A 19,876-nucleotide genomic window follows, 5' to 3' on the forward strand; every position below is an offset into this window, starting at 1 on the left:
TTTTACGGGATTTTGTTATAATTTTGCTGGAATTTCCATCATCTTCCGGGCGACTATGCAGTTAGAAACCTGCAAAAGAGCCAAATAATGTTCCTGCAAAACAGTAGAGCCAGATAATGTTCCTGGATTTGTAGACGAGTCTGGCAGTGAAGGGTGGATGATATTGTGGGCAAATGCGGATCCACAAGGCTAGGGTACAGACAAAATATGGCACAACTAGTGAAGAACCCGTTAGGTTTGGTTGTGGTCCATTTAACAGTTCTGTGATTTCGTAAGGATAGGCGAAACCTAGAACAGCCACAATGCTTGGTTGCAGATCAAAAGACAACTGCAAAGCTAGATTGAAAGACAGAACGAAGCTGCAATGTCAATTTGTGGAAACAAGGGTGGTCACAATGGGAGATTGAGAATAGGCAGTAAGCAGAAAAAATTGTGTAGCAGGCATTCCAATTTTCACAGAATAGAAAATGAGTCAAATCGAAGATAAAAAGTACATGTATGCCTAGGCTCAAAAGACATGTTTTGTGACAGCCCAGTGTCTTTTATGAAATTGTGTTTAACATTTATATATTTCTCAGTGACTAGAAAGGTAAATGTTCACACTCTCGGCCTGCTGTGCGCTTTATGTTTGTTTGATGATGTAATATGTGGTTACTCAATACTGTTGATTGCATATGACTGTCTGTAGTTAGGCCAACATAACTTATGTATAGCTTAGTTGTGAGACAAGCGTAGCAATGAATATATGGCAATGGTTCTGAATAGTTCCTGCAATACATAAACCTCTTCCCTGGACTGTGCAATGATTCAGTTGCCAAAAACATTGTCTGATTCCATTTTATGTATTTACATGACTTTTATCAGAAAATATTAAAAATAAACCATTATCTGATACCATTTTACGTATATATATGACTCTTTTTTTTAATGTAGTTCATGGTCCCTTGAGATCTACATCCACAGAATATTTGTACCAGGCAGATCCATCTGAAGAGCTCATTTCCTGTCAGCTTAATCACAAAGCGTAACCCTGGGAGTGTCAAGAGAATTGATCTCTGTGACCTCTCAATAGCAGAGGTGCTTTAACGATAGGGACTCAACAAACTGAGCTAATCCTTGAGGATAATATATGTATACATGACTTTTATGAGAACATATTCTGATTTTTGAAGATGTACAATTTGTAGAACATCTTCATTACTGATTCTCTCAAGGAGCAGACTGCAGTTTTGGATGATAGATTGGTGTTCCTTCATCCTGATTTTTTCAGAGAAACTCAAACTCTGAAATGGATGACTCTAGACTTACACTGTCAGCGAAAATATTTAGTGTCTGTCAAGGGAATTTGAAGTACTTCTGTTACCAGATTGTCACAACATCCTAAACCAGAATAATAACGAGACTTAGTATGCCAACTGTAAGGAAATAATATGCACGTTTTTGTAGACATTCAGGCTTCTGTTTGTTCTGTATGAATGAACATCACCAGTAATCCCGGCAATAACACAACCCACCATTGAAAAAATGGAAACGGCTTCCATCTCTCACTGTAATTTCTCGTCTGACAATCTTGGATATATATTTGGTGGCACTGTGGCAGTCACCACACACGAAGGTTTATGGTAATCCTAATCGGAGTTCCATGCCCTGTACTGATAATTCGAAAAGCAATTGCCAGTCTCTCACTATGACTGCAAAGCGTGCGTTATAGAATACTTGAAGTAGTTTCAATGGAAGCCAAATGTAAAGATGATACTCGAGGAAGGTGTTCAGCAAGAACACATAGATACGAGAGGAAATAAAGTAGTGTAAAATTCATGTTGAAGATTTTGAGCAGCAGTAAAGAGACTGCAAAAAGAAAAAGAGAAATATTGTTCAATTGGTGAAACTTGAAAGTTAACATGGAAGAAGAATTGAAAAATTTGTCACAGAAGAAGAGTGGGACCCGTCTGTGCCTCCTGAGGCAGGTATTTTCTGCACAATTTAAACAACAGACAGTGCGTAATAAATTATTAACTCTTTTAGAATGGATGAAAAAAGTTGAATAGTTCGAGATTGATATCCAACAATCTAAAGGAAAGAGGCATCTTTTAAGTTGCTTGCTCAGTCATGTGATATGGAAATTTTATCTATCCTCTGCAATATCATTCAATTTATTGTCTGCATACTTGGCATTTTGAACCAGAATTCAATTGCTAGAAACCTGCAAAACAGTAGGGCAAGATAATGTTCTTGGATTTGTTGACGAAGTCTAGCAGTTAAGGGTGGGATGACATTGTAGAAAAATGTGGATCCACAAGGCTAGGGTTATTAAAAATATGGCACATCTAGTGAAGAACCCGTAAGGTTTGGTTGTGGTCCGTTTAATAGTTCTGTGATTTCGTAAGGAAAACCTAGAACGGCTAAAATGCTTTGTTGCAGATCAAAAGATACCTGCAAAGCCGAGTTAAAAGACAGAAAGAAGCTGCCCACCATTGAAAAAATGGAAACGGCTTCCATCTCTCACTGTAATTTCTCGTCTGACAATCTTGGATATATATTTGGTGGCACTGTGGCAGTCACCACACACGAAGGTTTATGGTAATCCTAATCGGAGTTCCATGCCCTGTACTGATAATTCGAAAAGCAATTGCCAGTCTCTCACTATGACTGCAAAGCGTGAGTTATAGAATACTTGAAGTAGTTTCAATGGAAGCCAAATGTAAAGATGATACTCGAGGAAGGTGTTCAGCAAGAACACATAGATACGAGAGGAAATAAAGTAGAGTAAAATTCATGTTGAAGATTTTGAGCAGCAGTAAAGAGACTGCAAAAAGAAAAAGAGAAATATTGTTCAATTGGTGAAACTTGAAAGTTAACATGGAAGAAGAATTGAAAAATTTGTCACAGAAGAAGAGTGGGACCCGTCTGTGCCTCCTGAGGCAGGTATTTTCTGCACAATTTAAACAACAGACAGTGCGTAATAAATTATTAACTCTTTTAGAATGGATGAAAAAAGTTGAATAGTTCGAGATTGATATCCAACAATCTAAAGGAAAGAGGCATCTTTTAAGTTGCTTGCTCAGTCATGTGATATGGAAATTTTATCTATCCTCTGCAATATCATTCAATTTATTGTCTGCATACTTGGCATTTTGAACCAGAATTCAATTGCTAGAAACCTGCAAAACAGTAGGGCAAGATAATGTTCTTGGATTTGTGGACGAAGTCTAGCAGTTAAGGGTGGGATGACATTGTAGAAAAATGTGGATCCACAAGGCTAGGGTTATTAAAAATATGGCACATCTAGTGAAGAACCCGTAAGGTTTGGTTGTGGTCCATTTAATAGTTCTGTGATTTCGTAAGGAAAACCTAGAACGGCTAAAATGCTTTGTTGCAGATCAAAAGATACCTGCAAAGCCGAGTTAAAAGACAGAAAGAAGCTGCCATGTCAAATTTTGGACAGAAGGGTGGCCACAACGGGAGATTGAGACTAGACAGTAAGCAGGAAAGCGCGTATAGCCAGCGTTCCAATTTTCACAAGATAGAAAATGAGTCAAATGGAGGATAAAAAGTACTAAAAGATGAAATGCATTAGATTCCGGATGCTATAATATTATATTTAGTTAATACTGGTGTGCATGTATGCCTTGGCTGAAAGGACATGCTTTGTGACAGCCCAGTGTGTTTTGTGAAATTGTGTTTAACGCTTTTATATATTTCTCAGTGATTAGAAAGGTATATGTCCACATTCTCGGCCTGGAGTGTGCTTTGCGTTTGCTTGAATGTGGTTACTCAATACTGTTGATTGCATATAACTGTCCGTAGTTAGGCCAACATAACTTATGTATAGCTTAAGCTGTGAGACAGGTGAAACAATGATCATCTGGCAATGGTTCTGAATAGCTCCTGTAATACATAAAACTCTTCCTTGGACCGTGCATTATTCAATTGCCATGAAGCATTGCCTGATTCCATTTTATGTATGGACATGACTTTTATCAGATGATATTAAATGAAGCATTATCTGATTCCCTTTTATGTAAATACATGACTTTTATCTGAACATATTCTGATATTTGAATATGTACATCTTTAAAAAAATATCCATTACTAATTCTCTCAAGGAGCAGTTTTGGATGACAGATCGGTGTTCCTTTATCCTGAGTTTTTCAGAGAAACTCAAACTTTGAAAATGCATGATTATAGACTTACGCTGTCAGCGCAAATATTTACCGTCTGTCCAAGGAATTTGAAGCACTTATGTTACCAGAGTGTTGATGGTTAGCTTTCCAATCACAACATCCTAGAAACCAGAATAATAATGAGACTTAGCATGCAAACGCAAAGGAAATAATATGCGCGATTTTGTAGACGTACATGCCACTGTTTGTTCTGTATGACTGAGTATCACCAGTAATCCCTGCAAGAACACAGCCCACCCTTGAAAAAATGGAAACGGCTTCCATCTCTCACAGTAATTTCTCGTCTGACAAACTTGGAGATATATTTGGTGGCACTGTGGCAGTCACCACACACACGAAGGTTTTTGGTAATTCTAATCGGAGTTCCATGCCCTGTACTAATAATCCCAAAAGCAATTGCCAGTCTCTCACTATGACTGCAAAGCATGTGTTCCTTAATTTCCTCCTCCACATCGTGCAACACAAAATCTGTCTGAGTCACATAACCTGCCTCCTTGATCTGCTCATCTAAAGTCTCCAATGCTGCATATATATTCTCAGACTGAGGGTGTGACCTGTCTCCCGCAATGAATTTGTGAATACTGTAATTAATCTCGATCAAGCTGCATCCCGATGGCTTTTTCACCCCTCTCTCTTTCATCATTACTCTTACCTTTCTTGCATAATCCCACTGAGAAGCTGCAGCATAAATATTTGACAAGAGGACATAACATCCAGCATTTGCAGGGTCCAATGCAAAGAGGCATTCTGCCGCTCTTTCTCCTAACTCAACATTGCCATGAATTCTACAGGCACCAAGCAAGGCTCCCCACACAGCAGCATCAGGTTCAATGGGCATGGTTTCAATCAACTCTTGCGCCTCATCCAGCAGCCCTGCGCGACCAAGAAGATCAGCCATGGATGCATAATGCTCTAGTGTGGGTTGGATGGCATAATCTCGCTGCATACGATCGAAATATCGACGACCTTCGTCCACCAACCCTGCATGACTACAAGCAGACAAGACACCAATAAAAGTAATTTCATCTGGTTCCATGCCTGTCCGCTGCATTTGTTCAAAGAGGGCAATGGCAGCCTCACCATAACCGTCCATACCATATCCTGCAATTATTGCATTCCATGAAACAACATCTCTGTTAGACATGCCGTCAAACAATTGGCGTGCAGACTGTAAACTTCCGCACTTGGCATAGGCATCTATAAGGGCATTGACCACACGAACATCTGACTCAAACCCTCTTACAATTATGTAACAGTGAATGTGCTTGCAACATTGTAGAGCTGCTAGATTGGCACAAGCCGGAAGCACATTCACCATGGTTACTGAATCCAGTGTGATGTCTGAGAGATGCATTTGATGAAAAAGCATCAAGGCTTTTTCAGGATACCCATTTTTCGCATATCCAGCCATCATAGCAGTCCAGGAAACCACATTTCTGTCACACATTTTCTTAAACATTTGGCCTGCAATCTCTACAATCCCACATTTTGCATACGTATCTATAAGAGCAGTTCTTACAAGAACATCTGACTCCAGCCTATTCCTTATTACACTTCCATGGATACACTTAACATGTACCACCGATCCTAACTGGCCACAAACTTGGAGCACAGTTACCATGGTAACAGAGTTAGGTTTCACCTTAGCGAGCTGCATTTGATGAAAGATCCTCAAGGACTCGTTGACATCTCCATACTGAGCATACCCGGCAATCATTGCAGTCCATGTGACAACATCTCTCTCGCACATTTTGTCAAATAGTTGGCGTGCAACCTCAATAATCCCAAATTTTGCATACATAGTTACAAGGGCATTCCCCACATAAACATCGGATTCGTACCCAAATCTGATTATGTGGCTATGAATCTCTATGCCCTTTTGCAGAGCTGATAAGCCTGCGCACGCCTTAAGCACTGAGGGAAAGGTGAACTTGTCGGGATTTATACTTCCTAATAGCATTTGGTGGTACAGTTTCAAAGCCATGGCAAAATTCCCATGGGTTACATACCCTCTAATCATCACATTCCATGAAAACGCACTCCGATGGCATATTTCGTCGAAAAGAAGGTGGGCATTAAGCATATTGCCACACTGAGCGTACAGGCTCAAGATTTTATTAACATAAAATATGTGTTGGTTAAGTCCAGTCTTGACCATTTGGGCATGAACTTGGCGGAGGCTGTCAATGTTTGGACTCATCTGTTGCAACAAATTGAACACGCCACTATTGGCATTACCCGTTTGTTTTTGAAAATGTGCAAAATATGGCTGATTATGAGCAGGAGCAGCAGCCGCCGGCGCTGATAATTGCATGGTTGCAATTGCCATGATATGGTACTATGTAGTATACTAAGAGTTGTTGGGATATATACACACATATAAAACAAGGCGCTGTACATTGACGCTCCATACCATTCATGCAATAGGATATTGTTACTCGTTGGGCTGTACTCTGGTGTGTACCAGGATTATCAATTTTGGGTAAGGTTACTTTCTTGTGAAGATGAGTGGAGCAGAAGTTCTGAACTCTCCACTAAGATTCCTAATTAAGAGTATGGCTAAAATCAACATAATGTTAAAACCGGATTTTATATATATATGTGTTAGATTGCTTTTTCATCTACATCATTAGCCTATGGATAGATGGGTTTTTCATCTAGTCGATGTATGGTTGATCTATTATTCTTCATATCGATGGTTGTGGTTTAGACTAGGGTTTTCCCAGAAAAATATAAATGTTTTAAAATATTTTTGATGATATATTTTTTTAATTGAAGAAATCACATTTGGAGCAGCAGCGCTTTAAGTGCAAATAGTTCTGCCTTGGTTTCGACTACAAGTTTTGTGGGACCAATCTCTCCACTTAATTATGGGATTCACAACCACCAAACTATATACATAGACTGATTTCAAATTATTTTTTATTTTAAAATTTATGAGGTAGGTTTGCAACCTCACTCATATGTCTGCAAAATTAGGAAATTGGGAAATATTTTGAGAGTGAAAATTTTACTTTTTAAGTTTGGAAATTTTGGTGAAAGTAGTTTTTATTATGTAAATGGTAAAATATTTAATGATATTTTTATAAAAAAAATAATAATTTTATATGGTTTTATAAAATTTTAGTTATTTTCAAAATAAAATTATTTTATTTTATAAAATTTCAACTCATCTTAAAAAAACAAAATTAAAATAGTATTTTTTTAGAGAAAAAATATGGAAAATTAAATATTTGAAAATATATGGAAAATATATTGATGGGACAATATGGAGGAACCACAAGTTACAGGTTAATCTAGCATGAGTCTCAAGAAAGTTTTCATGAACAAGATGTTGGATCATATGGACGAGATAACTTCAAAGATGAGTGCATTGGAAGCCGAGAATGTTGAACTTAGAGATAATTTCATGAAGCAGGAAGAGGACCATGAGAACCTCAAGGTACGATATGAGTATCTTGAATGGCAGTATGGGAAAATTGTGGGTGGAGTCAAGAACTTTGAAGCTGCGAAGGATCAAGGATTAGAAGAGATGATGAAGTTGTCGAAGAGTCTTAATGAGGCTCTCAATGAGATAGCCATTTTGAAGAAAGCAATTGGGCAAGGACCAGTTGGAGGAGTTGGCCACATTAAATTCAATGAACTCGATTCTTATGATGTGGTGAGGAGTGCGAAGACACTTGGTAATTTCTTATGGGATATGGAGCAATACTTGGAGCTTAGGACTTACCAATGAGGAGGCTAAGGTAAAGGTAGCTACTCAATTCCTTACAAAGGATGCCAAGATGTGGTGGAGAAGGAAAGTGGACCAGATTGCACATGGTGAAGCTGAGGACATCTCTACTTGGGAAGAAATGAAGGAAGTGTTGCAAACTCACTTTAGCCCACAAGATGAGACTTGGGATGCAAGGACGAAGATTAAGTACATTAAGCAAACAAGGAGTCTGCAGGCATATCAACGAGAATTTGCGAGTGTGGTCTTGGAACTACCTGATATGGCAGAGAAGGACAAGGTGTTCAATTTCATCATTGGACTGAAACCTTGGGCACGCAATGAGGTGAAGAGGAAAAAGATCAAAACACTTGAGGAGGCATTTGCTACAGTTGATAGGCTAGTGGACCATTATGATGAAGGGATTGAAGAGAAGAAGAAGAAGTCTGAAAAACCAAAGGAAAATTCTACAAAGGAGGATCGTTCAAAAGTACGTGGAAAGCCAAAGATGAAGAAACCTTTGAAGTGTTATTTGTGTGAAGAAGAGAATACAGTGAAGAATTTTCCTTCAAGATCGACTATGGCAGCTTTGGCACAATATGATGGGAAGAAGAAGGAAGAACCAATGGTTTGGATGATGTAGATATTAGAAGTTGCAGCAACAACATAGGCTATCCCAAGGCGCGATCCTGAGAGGAATAAATTGGAGTACGAGACATGAAGGTTGGGCAAGGCACTTTACTCACTATGGTGGACAGTGGTGCGACCCATAAATTCATTAGGGAGGAAGCTGCAAGGAAAGTTGGGTTGAATTTTTCACCAACCCAAGCTCATCTTAAGGCAGTAAACTCTCCACCGGACAAGTTCATTGACATTGTAGAGAATGTGGATGTACGTATTGGTGAGTGGTTTGGGAAGATCGACTTCACAATAGTGCAGATGGATGACTATGAGGCAGTTCTAGGGATGGAATTCATGAAGCAGTATGAAGCTATGATGGTGCCACATATGAAGAAGCTATATATTTACGATGGACAAGAGGATGAACCATTGGGGGTACCTATCATGGCAGCTGTGATGGCTAGGTGTAAATTAATAGCAATGAATGTGGAGGACATCAAATGAGAGGAGGAGGTCTATGAGAGGTTGATCCATGCAGAGGCAAAACTCATGGAGCAGGCATATATTATGAGGACATTATCTGATAGTATATTGGACTTGTTAGGCAGACTAGAGGCAATGGAGGATAACAAAGATGCAAAGTCGAAGACTCGGGAGGAGAGCTGGGAAGCATACATGCAGAGTTTGGAAGAGGAGGATCTTAACAGGTGGATCGATTTGTTAGAGAAGGAGGATAGAGAGCCTTCGACTTTCCCATCCCCTCCCTCTTTCTAGAATAACATGGGGATGAGGCTCATTGTCTTCTGCTCATGGCAATGAGTCCTCTTTTGACCTGATGAGTAGGCACTTTGGACAAGATGGATGTGATTGACAACAAGATGTGATGACAGCCATGATGATGTGGGATGCATGCGTTCTTATGGAGGAGATGTTACGGTTGGATTAGCTACCCAACTAATCACCATCATAGGGGGATCTAGCACATGATGTTCTTGAAGAGTTGGACGAGATTTGAGCATGGAGTAGGTCATGGAAAAAGCTATCTAGGTGCCAATATATGGATATATGTCTTAGCAATGGAGGTTGTTGAGATGGTGTTGTCGAGGACAACAACATTTTTAGAGTGGTGGAGGATGTTAGGGCCTCGAGTTGGCGAGGGCCCAAGAGAGGCAAAAAACCGACGATCACGATTAAATGTGTGTGGGCGCGCCCAAGATGTGCAACGGGTGCCCATGTTCGGTTAAAGGCGACTTGGAGGTGGATGTTTGGTTATGTGCGACAAGTCATCGGTTAAAGGCGAAGGGTGGGCGCACATGTTATAGTGGACATAGTGGGAGAGTGTGGGCAAGTCACCAGGCATAGGCGCGTCGGGTGACCCGAGTTGGGCGCCCAAGTGGGCGAGTGCCCGGGCAGGTGAAGCGCCCAAGTGTGTGACCGTGTTGGGCATCTGAGCGGGAGGACGTGCGGGTGATCGATTCAAGTGGCGAGTTATAGGAAGAACACGTAAGTCGGTTGGGCGAGATGATCCATGCTCCTATGCGATGGGCTAATGATGGGTGTGATGTGTTGGAGTTGGTAGGTCGGCTGCATGGCAATGTGGACGAGTCGACCCATGCGCTGAGCAAACGTCGTGTCTCTTGGGTGGAATTGTGTTTTGACAAAAGCATATATATTAGAGATGAGGTATTGAGCTAAAGGCATCAAGCCATCTAACCATACATACAATGCAGGAATTCAAAGTGAGCTAAAGGGAGAAGGTCGAGGCACACAGAACGGAGGTGCGACTGGGAGGAGCAGGACCAAAGTGTTGTTGGTGGTAAATTTGGGGTCTGTGTCAGTAGCACAGGCGGACATGACTGTGTGTTGTTGCATGGTGTGGCATGGCAAGACTGAAAAGTGGTGTGGGTGAATCGTTGCAGGGCTGAATGGTAGTGCCAGGTAGTGTTGCAATATGGTAGTGTGTGCACAGTCGAACGATAGAACCGAGAGGGTAGAGTACTATGACACATCAAGCACAGTGTACCAGCAATGCAAGTGGTATGCACTACATGACAGGAAAGTGTCGAACGCTGCACGAAGGTTGGGCAGAGTGTGCACGGAAACGGTGGTAGATTTGGGTGAGGCGGCCAGGGCTGCACGACAAGCTAGCAAGGGTGCACGATAGGTGCCCAAATTTTGAAAGAAGTGTGTAGGTCGAAATTTTGAAGGTTGCTCAAAATTGTAAAGTATTTTGTACAATTGAATTATATAAATTATTATATTGGGCAGACTCAGAGTATTTAGGAGTTTCCCCTCCCACATATGGTGTATATGTGTATACTATTATGATGTTTTATTTCCGCTGCATATGAAGAATAAATTGAAGAAAGGTAATTCAATGATTTTCGCCGCATAATAAACACTTACTGGAATTTAGTTAGGTGTTGGATAGGCATAGTCTATGAACTTAAGTATTGGTGAAAAGAAAAAGTTTGACAATACCGCACCTGTCTATGCATAGTTGAAAGACTACCACAAGAAAAAGGACGTGACAACTTCGACTCTAATATGACCACTATCTCATTAATTTTTCAACTTAGTAAACAGACCTAATATGACCACCAGCTTATGGATTTCTCAACTTGGTTCACCTTTACACTATTCACCATCTAAATTCGGTGCACAACAACGTAGCCGAAACAATGGGGCTTGATTCCATTGAAGTTATTGTCATCAAATTTGTGATTCCCGATGTAATATTAAGAGGAAAGTAAATAATATTACATCTACCATATTGATGAATCTTCTATAATATATTCCACAAGTCAAAAACCTGTGTTATATACACAAACACAACTGAATTAATATGCGCTTCGTCTTGAAGTAGGATTCTTATCTCTTTCCGAACAACCTCGAACACTACACTGTGATCTCTGGAAACTCCTATTTCCAACTCTATAGAAAAGTAAATGCGCTCTGACATGTGAGGCAAATAGCGCTCACCCTCTGAGTGACAGCACGTGAATCGAGATAACAGCGTGGAGCGAGAGGGCGAGCGCTATTTGCCTTGCATGTCAGAGCGCATTTACTTTTCTATAGAGTTGGAAATAGGAGTTTCCGTGATCTCTAGTGTGTCGCTCTGCAAAAGCAATAATTTATCTTACATAAAAAATATTAAAAATAATATTTTATTTTTATTTACTTATATTTCCATTGTCCACACAATGACTATAAAAACAACATAAAAACATATATAAATTGATATATTTGATAGAGTGATTAAAAATGTCAACATCCTTAAAAATATTTTCCTATTTTATGTAGTACTTCAAGAGTGTTAATGCAGTCGACCTCCTTGAAAATATTTCTCTAGACTCCTAAGGAACATGTGATCCTTAAATAAGTTATTTTTTCTTTATTTTGTATTTCTTTTAATATTGGTAACTTTTTTGATTTTCTTGAATGATTTATAATTTCGATCATTCCACTCAATGTATTTGGCTATAAATATTTTATTATATAAAGATTGAAAGATTTAAATAGAGTCGATTTCTATGATGTATGATATCTAGTATTATATACAAACTCCATTAGATTTAGGTAATCTTCTCACTTGTACATCTTGGCCATGACATATGTATGTAACATCTCTTTGATTTCTAATTAAATCGTTTTCATCTGCATATTAATCTATGAATATGGTATAATATGTCTATTGTAATGCAGGTTGAATGCTTGGAATAAATGTTTTCATAAGTTTGATGTAAACATATCTTGATTTCAAACAAGAAGTTAGTAATTAAGTTTTTTTTTTTACCAAATTATGATAGAATATGCAACCTTCTTTGACGTTTTTACAATTCTAAAATAGAATAACGTTGACTCACTATGTTAGGTGTACTAATGATAAAATGAATCATATATTATTTATCATATATCATTTTTGTTTGAAAGTGACAAAAGTTTTAACAATCTTATGAGGCATCAAAGATTTTTTATAAACTATTAACATTCAAAATACTTACAAATATGTTTAGTAACATCCTTTTCATACATGAGCATAAGTATTGTTTTATCATAGTTGCGATGGGTCTTAGATAACTTGCACAATATGTGTAAGGTGCATCAAGAATCACATTTAAGACCAACTTTTTGAATTTCATAAGTTTAGGTGTTGTGCCCAACAACCTCCCTCCCTTTCCAATTAAAATTTGTGTGGGGCCCTTCTGTTGCTAACTTTTTATCGATCTTAAAACTTTATCGAAGGAGCCTCCATGAAGCTCTCCCACTTTTGGGCTCATTAGCTTTAAGACTATCCCATTAGAATAGTTGTAACCTTGTTTGTTTCCTTTTATATAATAGATCGAAAATTAGAGCTTTCCTATCTAATTAAAATACATTCTCTTCATTTCTCTAATGCCAACTACATATCAGATGTTTTCTCACGATTTTCTTGAAATACCCCGTATCGGAGGTTGGTGGTCAGAAGTTAAAGAGGTCTTGGTAATGACTAGTCTATATTTTTCCAATCCTTTGACACCAATGCCATAACAGAGAAATCTCCTCACATCCACAACTACCCCATAGTAAAGATCAGAAGTCAGACGAGAGTGTTATAAGATATATATATATATATATATATATATATATATATATATATATATATATATATATGCATATATATATATATACATATATATATATATATACATATATATATATATACATATATATATATATACATATATATATATATATATATATATATATATATATATATATATATATATATATATATATATCTATATATATGTATGTATGTATATATGTATCAATTTCTTCCAATTTCCTCTGTGTCAACTCTATAAGGGATAATATTTGAACTTATAGAGTTTTGTTATCTCTTTTAAGCTTATTTGGCAGCAATCCCCACCCATGTCTAAAGGTGGGTCATCCCTTCAAAAACTTATCTTTAAACTTTCTCCCAAAGGGCGTATACTATCTTATCAAGGGATCCTTCATTTTTCTTTGACCCAACATAACACCATTAGCCGTAACGACTATAGGTGCAGCCTTACAACATTAAAGCTAGGATTTTCCCAATCTGCCTCATCGATCCCCACACACATTTGAAATTAAGTCATACTCCCATGTGATGGTTTGTCTGGGTGGCATTAACAACTAACCACAATGCATAGCAACTTACCTCAATCATCCCAATGCATTCTTGATGGAATTAACACCCCTCAGATTGACATTAAAGTCTTTATCTAGTTGTTATGTTGTCGAGCTACTTGTTAAGTATTCATTCTAGCCTAGCCTTTCACTCTCATAGTGTTGCATAATTGCATTATTATTCAACTTAGTGTTATCTCCCATCACTAAAGCTTGCGTCCACTTCTTGAAGGCTCTCTCATAGTTAGTATGATTATGCTCCAAATCAGTAATAATATTTGAGTTTGTTCTCATTTTATGAACTGTATATAGTGGAGCTCATGGTGGTTTTTGCAGGCAAGCATCAAAGATATTAAATAGGATGTCCAAAACATGCAAGGGAAAGGGGAAAAAGCTCGACATCGTAGATCCCATAGTGCTTGATCCTCTTTTAAATGAAACATTATATGGGGATATAGGAGATTTCAATGGAAACAACACATCCAGATTAGGGTGAAATTTATCGCATTTATGCCCATTCTCATTTCGACACATAGGATGAGGACTGCACAACAACATGCTATATTAGAAAGTTTTAGATTCATCAAACTACCACCAGGGCACCCGTGATTCCATGTAATGACATAACTAGATGGGTTGTGGCATGAGTCAACAAGAGGCTATTGTCAGTAACAAAGGTGAAGTCATATGCTATCTAAAGGATGATGCTTTCAATCAATTGTATCATCTCAAGTCAGCCAAGGTCAAATTGAATAAGAAATTTTTAGATAATTTCTTTGCAACCCATCCCAATTCTATCAAGATTGTAAAGGGTTAGTGGTGGGATATTGATTCATTCAAGAAACATGCCAACAAACAATACCCTACAAAACATCTGTGGGATTGATTGTGTGACCTCACAATCATGATCAATCGACTCTATGGTGAGTTGAATGTTTTGCATTTCAAAACTGAGTGGTTTCCCTTGGTAGCATAAATAATTTCCACATGATTCATATTTAACTAGTTAATTATTCTATCTAGCAATTTATTAGAAGCTCCTTTAAAAGTGAAGGATCTCCTCATGAATCAAAGCACCTCATTTTATATGTAAGCTTATTTGATAAATTCCTTATGTGCCACAAATGAATTCCTATATGTACTATGAATAATCATGGGCATACCACTGCCACAAATTCTTTTATGACATTTTTTTTATCAATTCCTGCCCCAAACCCATTAGATTCTATTTGGTTTCTCAACACATGGGACATCTAAAGAAGCGAGGAATGTCATTAGAGGAATAGGAAATTGGTATTGCAAGGGGCATTATACACACATCAAGATATTTTATTACTTAGCACCTCCTCATTTGATGCCTCAATTAGTTCCTAATAGGATTATGATTTGGTAGATTACCTATCAGACTATAGGAGTTGGGGTAGCATTAGCCCTACCCAACAACAATAAGAGATCTTGGTTGAGCTTCCCTATAAGAATAGGCCACTATGCTTTAACAAAATTTCCACATGCCATAAAAGAATCCAATAACATTAATGAGCTCAAGTGACTGATAGGAGTTTTTAGGAAGCATGATCCCCATGGCATTGTGAAAGATCATTGCAAGTATGTTAAGCTCACATATCCATATGAACATGAGCCTAAACCTGATGACTCAATATTTGAGGACATTCTCATGTCTGAGGAGGTGAGGCTAAGAATGCAACTAAAAAGATAGTAAGACTTGTTGCATATCTAGTTTCTAACAACAAAGTAAAGATAAAAACAAAAGCAGCAGTGTTTTTGTGAGATAGAGGTGCTTGAGAGGTGAAAAATAAAGAGGATAGGCTTAAAGATAAAACCATCAAGAATAAAATACTTGAGGCCAAGATGAGACTAGAGAAACAAACGCTAGCCCAGTCTAAAGCCTCAACCATCAAATAAATAACAATTACAATGATGAACCAAAGGTAGATATAAATGTATCAGAGAGAGATACCAGTAAGGCGAAAGATCTATAATATTCCCCATAATCCTCTCAACAACAAGAAATATCAAAGTTGCATGTTTGGATAGTAAATTCGGTGCAAAGTCCTATTATTCCACAAATTTTGATTTCCTTCGTCCCTCTAATCGCTACACAGAAAGGTACAATACCTCGGCCATATCATCTATGGTACATTGACGACAAAGTCTCTAAATTAGGTGATTACTATTATGACAAATAAAGGAGAGTGGTTATCTACAATGTCATAAAGAGGAGGAAGATTAAAATCACTAGAGGTAAATAATTGTTCAAGAAGGCCCAAAGCAGAGGATAATTTGAAGTATATCCAGGTAGAGCAACCGATAGGCCACATTAGACACAATCTTGGTTCTAGGAGCTATGGTTACAACCAATAACACTACCACCCAAATCTTATCCCTAGAAGCGGAATAATTGAATCGAATGGTGAAGTCACCAGAACAACATTAAAGGACTAGAGGTAGTGATTGGAAGTCGAGAAAAATGAAGGGTTGGAGACACAACGTATAATATTATCAAAATCCTTTAGGGCTCAATCAAAACAATAGATGGAATAACTTAAGGAGACTCATCTTAATGAGATTAAACATTTGAAGGAAATCCACACATAGGAAATTAATGCAAGGATTGAATAGGCACAAATGACTCAAATTGGCATCCAAGTATTGAAATCCCAGGTGATTAGATTCAATAATGACTTTCAGAGAATGCAATTTTATTTTATAGAAAAATAGACTATTTAATATAGATGGAACAAGTATTCCATGAAATTGATATTGCTAGATTCATTACCAAGGTTAAGAAAGGATCAAAAAGAAAAGACCAATCTATGATTAATGTCAGGAAATTACAACATGAAGAAAGAAAAGCAATAGTGATCAAAGCCAATGAATTGGCTAGAAGGATGTGGGATGTGGCCTACGAGATGATAGAAGAATGGGAACTCAATACCTTGGAAATCCTATCCATCTCTGCCTCCACCGGACCAATACTTCATTAAATATCTAAAGTCTGATTTGTGATAGTCCCCGAGATAGAAAAAATCCAAAGAGTGGATGAAGAATCAATTGAATAATTCATCATCATTCCCACCAGAGAGGTGAAAACTTTGTTTCTATACCACCAGTATGAAGACATATGTGCAATGGCTAGTAGATCAAACATTGAAGGGAATGCAATATTTATGGAAGATGGAAGACTCTGGGATTTCCAAAATCATAGACATCCACACTTCCTAGAAGAAACATCAACAATAGACCTCATCAGAGAAGTCTCAACATTTCCTCTGCACCCAAGGAATTACTGGTCAAATGCCCTTTTGTAACTGCATTGTAAATATATAAACAAAAATTTCCTTCAAAGAGTAGAGAGCGGGAGGAAGGGAGAGGGGAGAATATTGTAAGATTATATGCCTCTGTTGAAGGTTTCATTTTGCAATATTTTGTAAATGAAGGCCTCGTCATGTTCATTAATACAATTCACTTGTCCAGGAGATATATGTATCATTCATGTATCGTAAATTGTTTATGTTGTATTGCATGAGTCTTGCATATTGGCATACATTTAGGACAATGTCTAGGCTCATTTAGAATTAATTCATTATCATATATATTATTTCATTTTCTCATGCTTGTATACAAGATTGATATTTTGAGAAGTCTGCAATCATATTACACTTTGCTTATATTTAAGTAAATGATTTAATCAATTCCTTTTATTATATTTGGTCTAATAAGAAATATCCCCAATCCTCAATGAATCATTATTAAAACTAAATGAAAGTAACTAAACTTACAACTCATAAAATGATTTTTTTAATCTAAAAGTGGAAATTAGGCACATGTACCAGTCGGAGGTTACCATCCCAAATGAAAGTGAGTCTAATTGGGGCTCGCGATTATCTTAGTAAGGTGAAGCCCACAAATTTTTAGAAGTATAGATTTGTGGGATATGAATGGCCTAGAAGGAAATGGTTAAAAATGCAGTGCCATGTTCATCCTATTCTCCACATTTTCTTACTACCCCCTTGCCTAAAGTCATAACTCTAACACAAGTTTCATAATATGATCCCCCTAGTCATACTCTGAAACTTAAAATTCTCAACTTGCTGACTTACTATAAACCAGTCGATGAGTCACTCATGCCACAACATGTGAATAGAAGATAAAGCCCATAGAATACATTTGGAAGGCCAAATAGTCAATACCAAAGTTTCCTATTGGGTCTAAACTCCCAAAGGGAGATACTTCAAGTTACTTCTTTGTGAGCCTTGTATTGAGTATTGAAGTATTTTTGGAAGAACATATAGAGAGCTTATTGGTTGGAAATTCTAGACAACCACCGTCCCTTACCCATTCTCCACACTCATTTTCTAGTGATTTTCATAGGCCTAATTCTCCATATGAGCAATCTATGCTTTATTCTCCATTGCATCATTAGATAAAACAGATAAACCCAATCATGGCCATTATACCCTGGCTATATTAGGATTTCATTGTAGTTCTTAGACCTAATCACCCACTACATAAACATCCAGAGAAATTCCTCCTGAAGTTTGATCCTAACAAAGGTGGCATGCCAAATGACCACATTAAGAAATTTGTGTTGGCTTTGTAACTCATGAACATAGAGAATGAAGACATAGTTTGTCAATTATTCCCATATACTTTTTAAGGAAAAGATTCCTCTTAGTACTTTTATTTAACCCCTGGACAATATTGAGTAGGGAGAAATTCAAGTCTCTCTTCCTTAGAAATTTTGGAGAAGATGAAACTTTGATTATTCTCCTTCAGGCATTATTTCCAATGAAAATTGGCCCTAAGGAGAAGGTAAAATATTTTAATCATAGGTTTTATCTCCCATAGAATAAGCTTCATCAAGCCTCCTAGCATATGGATGAAGTGGCCATTGAATTTTACACCTCTCACTTGGTGCCATTCATGGCCATGTTCCTCAAAAGAGTTGAAAAGGCTACTTTACAAGAAAATTTCCAAGAGGCCATTAACATTGAACATGATCTTGTTAGTGATCATGGGAAAAAAGTGGCAGATGAATATAATCAACTACATAAACAAGGAATCATTCTAATGGTACTAATTCAAGGTAATCTTCATTTTCTAAATTTTCAGATATGACCGGGCTATTAAGGAATTTACCAAACAAAGGCATTGATTTGGAAACATTAACTCGAGAGGTCCCATCCTGATATAATAATAAGACCTATTTCAAGAAGTAAAATCGACCAACCAATAAGACTGCATCCCCCCTTGATGTATCTCAATTGCAACACATATTTGATATCTTGAAATCTCTAGAGACCAGTTTGAGCTCAAGGCAAGAAAATCATGAAGAAAATGCCTCTAGACATGAAGAAAAACATGAAGAGAAACATGAAGAGAAACCATGGGAATGCCCTTCATGTATAAATGGATTGTGGAATGTCCATCCCTCCTTAAGTAAGAATAATAAGGAGGTCTAGAATATAACACTCAAAGTAAAGGTCTAATCTTGATAGATAAATCTCCATCGCCCATGACTATAACAACCCCAACCCTTGGGTCTTCCCTTTGAACCGGTGAGACCTATATCCCTTCAGGCATCAAGACTTCTCAATATAGTTTAATCGACGATTTTAAGAAGTCAAAATCTATCATCTCACTGCATTATCTTCTTGCTTTGACCCAACTCAAACTCCTAAAGGTAATTGAACATACCATTAAGAGTCCTAAACGAAGCAATGCATTTAAGGTTGTCTCTTATACCGACAACTCTTTTGATAGTAAAATGATAATTGCCAGCGCCACTTTGATTGGAAATAGCTCTACCTCCGAGACACTTCCTTTTTTATTCACCTTTGAAATTTGCAATAAAAATGTACATAATTGCATGGTTGATTCGGGACACATTACAGAGCCTCAATGAATTTAATGCCCTTAGAAATTACACAAAAGTTAGGTGTTTGGCCTCATAAATGTGACACTTTTGCATTACTCATCTTGACTGATCCAATGTTAATGTGTTAGGAATTATTCTGAGTGTCCTTATCATACTATCATCTAACCCAAAAGTCTTCTAGACCATTGATTTTGTTATAGTCGCCATCCCTATTCATTATGGCTTGTTGATTAACTAGCACTAGTCGTCGAAATTGAATATGTATTTTTCCACCGATTGGTCCCATTATGGTTACCTTATAAGGGA

General features: G+C 37.5%; 1 pseudogene; it reads right to left on the minus strand.

Annotated features, from left to right (window-relative positions):
- Nucleotides 1–4,230: 4,230 nt before the first annotated feature.
- LOC149204300 (pentatricopeptide repeat-containing protein At3g12770 pseudogene) lies at nt 4,231–6,760 on the minus strand (annotated as a pseudogene).
- Between the last annotated feature and the right edge of the window lie 13,116 nt (nt 6,761–19,876).

Source organism: Pinus tabuliformis, chromosome 1_2 (assembly GCF_031772625.1).
Source record: "Pinus tabuliformis cultivar Carrire ecotype Pingquan chromosome 1_2, CPIR1, whole genome shotgun sequence".
Lineage (NCBI taxonomy): Eukaryota > Viridiplantae > Streptophyta > Pinopsida > Pinales > Pinaceae > Pinus > Pinus tabuliformis.